Genomic DNA, 8,073 nt, shown 5'->3' with positions numbered 1-8,073 from the left:
AATGGTCTGGTCAGGAAGGAGGGTAAATCCTCTGGAGGGCAAGTGGTTATTGTCTCAAATCTATACTGGTGAAAAAAATCAGAGAATAAAATGTAGTCATAAAAAAAATAACAGGTGAAAAAGCACTGATTGGCTATCACATGTGACCACTCCTGTACTCCAACACCAAATGAAGCCTCTTACCAGAGATATCAAACCTCTAACATAAACGAAATAAACATGTAAAGGGCTTGTGATTGTCTGTGTGACAGTTTCCCCCGCACCACTACTTGTGGGATAGGACAATGAATGACCCACTGCTGGCAGATAGAACTCTTTGCCATATTGTGCCCATCTCCTTGCCATAGGCCTGCGCACGACATCCCTGGCCATACGCCTATAGTCAAGAAGAAAGGAACATCCACACAAGAAATATATTTTCCACACCTTGCTGATACTCTGCAGAGATTGCAGTGACATGTAACATCATGTCGGCATACTGAAAGAACTCTTTAGCACACATTGCCATACACAAGAGCAAACCTTCTGTAGCAGTCACTCAGGCACAGAACACCAGCACATAATTATTAAGCCATCTTCCCCTTACTTCTCCTTCGGAGCACTACAGTGTTGGGACCAACCTCACTGTATACTAGTGTAGTACTGCCCCCCCTAGGAGTTGCAATGGAAATTTCAGGTCCCACTATAGTCCTGCACAGCCAGGCAACAGGCATCTTCACACAGGCTTGCATCCAGAGTCAGAGATCAGTCTTTGAGCTTTGGTTTTGTTATTTTAATTAGGGGACTTAAACTGGGTTAAGGTTAGGGGTGTACAGGATGCCCAAGGGAACTGATGAACTGAGGACAACTTCCTGGAACTATTTACAAGCCTTCCCATGTAGCACAGTATCTGTTGGAGAGCTAGCCACTGTCTCCTAATGTACCACCCCAGACCCTAAATGACCTCCTCTTCCTTCACCCAACAATCTGGAAGTACTGTATCTGTGAGCAGGGGATCCAGTGTCTGTTGCTTTAGGAAATGGACAGTCCCCGGTAGGCGACAAATCTGGTTTCCCACCAGAGTGCTCCTTCCCCTATCTGCCCAGGGGGTGCAGGGGTACTTTCCCAGATCCTCTTCTGCACTGCTAATGGATTGGTGGCTGCTACCAGGTCTTATAGCTGGGCCTCACCTTCCCTGCTGTACAGGTGGTACTTGCTCTGGGGGGCCAGTGAAGCTTGGAGCTTTCCTTCTCTCCATCTGAGCCCCCTCCCAGGCTCCTGCCTTCAGCCTCACATCTTCCTCTCTGTCTTCCACCCGCAGTCTCCTGCAGTTGAGCAGGCTCAAACACTTTTAAGGGTTGTCGTGGCCCCTTGCCAAGCTTCCTGTTGGGGATTGGCTAAGATACCTTAAGAGTACAAGCCAGCCACTCCTCAGATCCACCCACTGCATATAGAGCTTTCTCCAAAACTCTAGAGCAGGGGGAAATTTCAGAGGGGCTGGCCTGCAGAACCTCTAAGCCCTGACCACAATTTGAACTCCTGACTATTGCACCCAGGCTACTACTCAGCCCTCCTCTCTAACAATCAGGACTCTAGCTCCCTCTAGCTAGCTAGGAGGGTGATACACTAGAACCACAGCATTTCGCAGCAGTCTCTTTCTTTGTTCAACTCTGTAGCGCTACCCAGCTGGGCACACTCCAAGATGTTACTCTCTCGCTCCCAGGTGTACTAGTACTCACCTCAGAGAACACTTAGCCTGACCTTAAAGGCCTTTTGCATCCCTCTCACAGTCCACATGAGATCATAACAAGAGTCAGCGCAACTACAACTAGTTCTTCTGGGTGTTCAGCTATCTTACCTGGTGCTTCAGCCTGGTGAAGGGCCCTCGCAGTAGCAGACTACCTTCACATGACTGTGGGGTGTTTGTCTCCCATGCCCTATCTCCCCAGACTCCTCCTATTCTGGCATTTTTAGGGGCACTAGCTTTACCTGTCGCATCATTACAGGAAGGCTTTGGGTCCTAACACCCAATTACATAATTTCCTATCACCACACCCTCTTAGACAGAGCCCCCTAATGGTGAACTAGCTAACTGCAACTGCCTACAAACACATGAGGACTATCCAGGGTCAGATAAACCCCCCAGGCAAGCATCACAACTCCTCAAAACATCATAAATGGACCACAGCGAGAGGAAAAAGACACATTTATACCACAATACTGTCATACAGTTTTATTATAAAAGGCACCAATGATTACTCACATAAGGAGAAATTAAATATATAATGTACCAACCAAGCACTGTCTGCTGCCAGTAGACAGCGTTTGGTTGGTACATACTGAAATCTGTCTCTGAGAGAAAAAAAAATAAAAATGCACATGTGAACAGTAGTAGGACAGAACAGTTTCATAGCCCACTCCTTTCCTTTTCTTACCAACAATCCCTGTTTAACTAGTTGCCGACCGCAGATAGCCGAATGACGGCTGCACTGCGGCCGGCCAGTTCTGAGTGGACGTCATATGACGGCCTCCCAGAACGCGCTCTCCTGCGCTCCCCAGGGGGCGCGCACTCGGCGATCTCCGTGATCGCTGTGTCCTACAGACACAGCTGATCACGTGATGTGGTAAAAGGCCAATCACAGCGGCCTTTTACCACGTGATCAGCGGTGTCCAATGACACGCTGATCAGAGGGAAATGCAAGTGCCGGTTCTCGGCTGCACTTTCCTCACGCTGTCAGATCGTGAGGAAAGTACTGCCGAGAGCCGGCAGTTGTCAGAGCGGGGATCGGCACCGATCATCAGGGCACTGATGATCAGTGCCCTGATGATCAGTGCCCAGCAGTACCACCCGCAAGTTCCGCCCACCTGTGCCCAGCAGTGCGCCCACTAGCTCCGCCCACCTGTGCCCAGCAGATCACCCACCTGTGCCCAGCAGTGCACCCACCTGTGCCACTCTGCAGTGTCACACACCTGTGCCCAGAAGTGCCACCTACCTGTGCCCAGCAGTGCCACCCACCTGTGCCCACCCACCTGTGCCCACCAGTGCCACCCACCTGTGCCCACCCACCAGTGCTGCCCACCAGTGCTGCCAGTCAGTGCCACCAGTCAGTGCCCAGGGATTGTGCCAGTCAGTGCCGCCAGTCAGTGCCCAGCAGTGATGCCAGTCAGTGCCGTCTATCAGTACCCATCATCAGTGTCACCTATCAGTGCCGCCTATCAGTGCTGCATATTAGTGCCGCCTATCCGTGACACCTCATTAGTGCTGTCTATCAGTGCCGCCTATCCGTGCCACCTCATTAGTACTGCCTATCAGTGCCCTTTAGTGCTGCCTATCAGTGCCCATCAGTGCCGCCTATCAGTGCCCATCAGTGCTGCCTCATCAACGCACATCAGTGAAGGAGAAAAACTATCTGTTTGAAAAATGTTATAATAGAAACAAAGAAACTTTTTTTTTTTTTAAATTTTTTGCAGTTTTTTTATTTATAGTGCAAAAAGTAAAGCGCCCAGTGGCAATTAAATACCACCAAAAGAAAGCTCTATTTGTGAGAAAAAAATGATCAAAATTTCATATGGGTACAATGTTGCATGACCGCGCAATTGTCAATCAAAGTGCGGCAGCGCTGAAAGCTGAAAATTGGCCTGGTAAATAAGGGGGTATAAGTGCCTGGTAGGCAAGTGGTTAATGGTTGAGTGGAATGCAGATGCCTTCTTGGAGCTCAAGATAACACTGTGCCAACATCCTATCCTGGTAAGGTATGGCTTTTCAAAAGAATTCATCATTCATATGAATGTCTCTGAAGTGAGACTGGGAGCTGTTTTGTTGCAGGTTGTCTATCGAGAGGAGCACCCCTGGTTTTTCTTAGTTGAAGCTTAACTTCATCTGAGAAAATCTACACTCTAGTAGAATGAGGATTTGTCGCCATTAAATGGGCCCTGAAATCCCTTTGGTATCACCTCTTAGGAGTGAAATTCTTGTTTCTGACCATGTTCCTCTAATGTGGCTGTGACAAGGAGACAAATGCCAGGATAACATGGTGGTTCCGGACACTCCAGGAAGGAGTGGTGGAGCATAGGCTTGACAGACTTCATTAGAATGCTGATGCTCTTTCCTGGGTTCATTGTTTTTGGCTTCACTGGTGCTTCTACCTCCTCCAAATTAAGGCTGAGAGAGGGATATGTACTGGGCAAAAGGAATGCATCTGGATGGTAGGTACAAATCCCCTTTTTTTTTGACAGGCGCAGTGCCCTTTCAAGGGTGCAGCAGTGGTTAATGAAGCAATAGGAGTGGAAGTGAGAGAGTTCTGGAGGGACTGCTGCTGGGTACACCTGGCTGATTTTGAGAAACAGGCAATTTTTGTGGCTGTCTGGGCTGTCTGGTGTCTTTCTGAAATGGACTCTGTTGTCCTAGAATTTACCTGGCTGTGTAGGTACATTTCTGTTGTTATCAAGACTATGTTAACCTGGCAAGAAACGTTTTGAATTTTCTTTTGCTGTTATGGACTTTGCTGCACGTAAGCCTTTTGAGTTGAATAAAGCAATAACCCATTTCAAGAAGCCTATGCTCTGACATCTCACTGGCCCCCAAACATTACAATACAGTAATTATCCATGCCCGTTCTCTGCATAGGATGAAATATCACATTCGTAAATAAAATCTTAGATGTTTGAATATACAATACAGTTTACAAATGTCAGCAGCCTGAAAAATATAATGTGCAGCACAATATACATAATGCAGCAGTTAGTAGTGTATTGACCCCTAGTAATCATTTAAAGTTGCAAGAAAAAGTATGTGAACCCCTTGGGATTACGTGGAGTTTTGCATGAATTGGGGATAAAATGTGCTCTGAACGTCATCTAAGTCACAACAATAGAAGAACACAGTCTGCTGAACATAATACTACACAAACATTAGATGTTGCCATGGTTTAATTGCACATAACATTCACAGTGCAGGGAGGAAAAAGTATGTGAGGCCCTAGCTTAATGACTTCTCCCAGAGCTAATTGGAGCCAGGAGTGAGCCAACCTTGACTCCAATCAGTGTGATGATATTGGATGTGTTGCTGACAGTTGTCCTGCCCTTAAAAAACACACACCTGTTTTGGGTTTACTGGTTTCAAGAAGCACTGTCTGATGTGAACCATGCTTTGCAGAAAAGAGCTCTCAGAAGACCTACGATCAAGAATTGTTGACTTGCATGAAGCTGGAAAGGGTTACAAAAGTATCTCCAAAAGCCTTGATGTTCATGTGTCCACGGTAAGACAGACTGTCTACAAATGGGGAAAGTTTAGCACTGTTGCTACTCTCCCTAGGCGTGGTCGTCCTGTAAAAATGACTGCAAGAGCACAGCGCAGAATTCTGCATGAGGTAAAGAAGAATCCCAGAGTGTCAGCTAAACACCTACAGAAATCTCTGGCACATGCTAACATTTTTGTTGACACATCTACAATAAGGAAAACATTAAACAAGAATGGAGTACATGCGAGGACACCATGGAGGAAGCCATTGCTGTCCAAAAAGAATATTGCAGCACGTTTGAAGTTTTCAAAAGAGCACCTGGATGTTCCACAGCGCTACTGGCAAAATATACTGTGGACAGATGAAACCAAGATTGAGTTGTTTGGGAAGAACACACAACACTATGTGTGAAGAAAAAAAGGCACAGCACACCAACATCAAAACCTCATCCCCACTGTAAAACATGGCGGAGGGAGCATCATGGTTTGGGGCTGCTTTGCTGCCTCAGGGCCTGGACGGATTGTTGTCATTGATGGGAAAATGAATTCCAGAGTTTATCAAGACATTTTGCAGGAAAATGTACGACCATCTGTCCGCCAACTGAAGCTCCGCAGAGGATGGGTGATGCAACAGGACAATGACACAAAGCATACAAGTAATTCAACAAAACAATAGCTGCAACAGCACAGAATATGCCTTCTGGAGTGGCCCAGTCAGAGACCTGACCTCAACCCGATTGAAATGTTGTGGCATGACCTTAAGAGAGCAATTAACACCAGACATCCCAAGAATATTGCTACACTGAAACAGTTTTGTGAAGAGGAGTGGTCCAAAATTACTCCAGATCGTTGTGCAGGTCTGATCTGCAACTACAGGAAACGTTTGGTTGAGGTTATTGCTGCCAAAGGAGGGTCAACCAGTTATTAAGTCCAAAGGTTCACATACTTTTTCCCCCCTGCACTGTGAATGTTTACATGTTATGTGCAATTAAACCATGGCAACATCTAATGTTTGTGTAGTGTTATGTTCAGCAGACTGTGTTCTTCTCTTGTTGTGACTTAGATGACATTCAGAGCACATTTTATGCCCAATTCATGCAAAACTCCACGTAATCCCAAGGGGTTCACATACTTTTTCTTGCAACTGTACATAATCTATGTAATGCTGTTTTTAAGACTTACATTTCTTAGACTGCTGAGTTAGCATACATTTATATCTGTTTGCAGAGTAGCAGTGGATGTTATCAGTCATTGACAGACAGCATGTGCTAGGTCAACTTAGCTCCAGGAAATGAGGATGTATAGCTGAAATTTAAATGGCAATTGTTGACATGAAAATTAGCATATTTCACCCTTCTGTTTTGCATGCCTCTATAGATTGGATTATTTTAAGTGATGATGGTGATCATCCCGGAAGAGTGACCTCATAAGATAACAGAAGGGCCCCAGCAGATGATATGGTTATAATGGGAATAGTCTCAGACTCTCATGAGACAAAATGGGGAAGCACAGATACAGACGAAGAGGAAGTGAAAATGGCAAAACTCTGTCATTTGATTGATTGAAGGAAACATAAAAAGTACCAGTGTCAGTCAACCTGTAGAGAGCCACTATATACATATGTATGGCATCCAACAAGCTCTAGATGATGTGTAAAGAGTTAGCTCTTTGAAGACTATAGCCTACCTGAAGCCTTTTCTGCACAAATTCTGTTACTGAGTTGTTTGTGCCTAACACATTTGTTGCATGGATAGTTAAACTGCAACCACCTTGTCCTTAGAGACACAGGGGTAACAGATTTGAATATGAGGTTCCTTGATTTAAAGTGGAACTTAACCCAAAAGGGGAAGTTCCCTTTGTTTGCATCCTTCCCTCCCTCCACTGCCACATTTGGCACTTTTTTTTTGGAGGGGGTACCTGGTTTTAACAAGTACCCACTCCAATTTCCGGTAATATCGCTGAGGCAATCTGTGCGGAAGTTTGACCCCCTTCCCCTGCAGCCTTCTGGGACACATCACAGGTCCCAGAAGACTACAGCACCATTCACAAAGCACAACGTGACCCACACATGTGCAGCGGTAACCAGAGCTGCAAGACTTCACTGCTGGTTTCCCTTACCTAAGATGCTGGCGCCTGCACCCGAAGCTGATTGAAGAATTAGGTCAGGTGAGGAAATTGCTGGATCCCTGGACATGTAAGTGTCATTATATTAAAAGTCAGCTACCATAATATTTGTAACTGATGACTTTTAATTTTTTAGGGGGAGATTGGAGCTCCTCTTTAAGGATCACTTCCACACAGAGCTCTCTACCAGGAGACAGCAGTGAGCCTAATGTGCCCAGTCAGTGGGTACCATACATGCGGTGGATTCAGTACATGCATATTTACCTGAATATTCCCGTTCCTGTTTTGAGGGATATTGGTACACTTTGAGTACCAGCCTGCTATACCTCTTCATTAACAGGCCATTTTCAGTTTTCAGTGTCAGTGAAAAATTATATACACAAAGTCCAAATAATTATTCCTCCATATTCAGCTTTATCATCCCCGTGTGTATCCAAAAGAGCGTATACCTCAAAAGAAAAGAGAACTAAAATAGTGTATTACCCTCAATTAACTATATGCTTCACAAAAAATAATATTATTAAAATGTGCAAATATAAAAGGATTCAAATCGTGAACAACACGTGAATCGTGAAATCACTCTGTGTACACTCTATATACATATGTGAACACTCTGTGTACACTCCTATATAAAAAATTGTGAACACTCTGTGAACACTTCTAGGTAACTGGATTGCATACAATTACTCTAAATCAAGTAACAGCAAGCCTTTAGAGTACACCCTGGACTC

Source organism: Staurois parvus, unplaced genomic scaffold, assembly GCF_062004578.1.
Source record: "Staurois parvus isolate SC_StPar_1 unplaced genomic scaffold, SC_StPar_1.0 ptg000066l, whole genome shotgun sequence".
Classification (NCBI taxonomy): Eukaryota; Metazoa; Chordata; class Amphibia; order Anura; family Ranidae; genus Staurois; species Staurois parvus.
The sequence above is the reverse complement of the archived record's forward strand: the minus strand, read 5'-3'. Positions refer to the sequence as shown.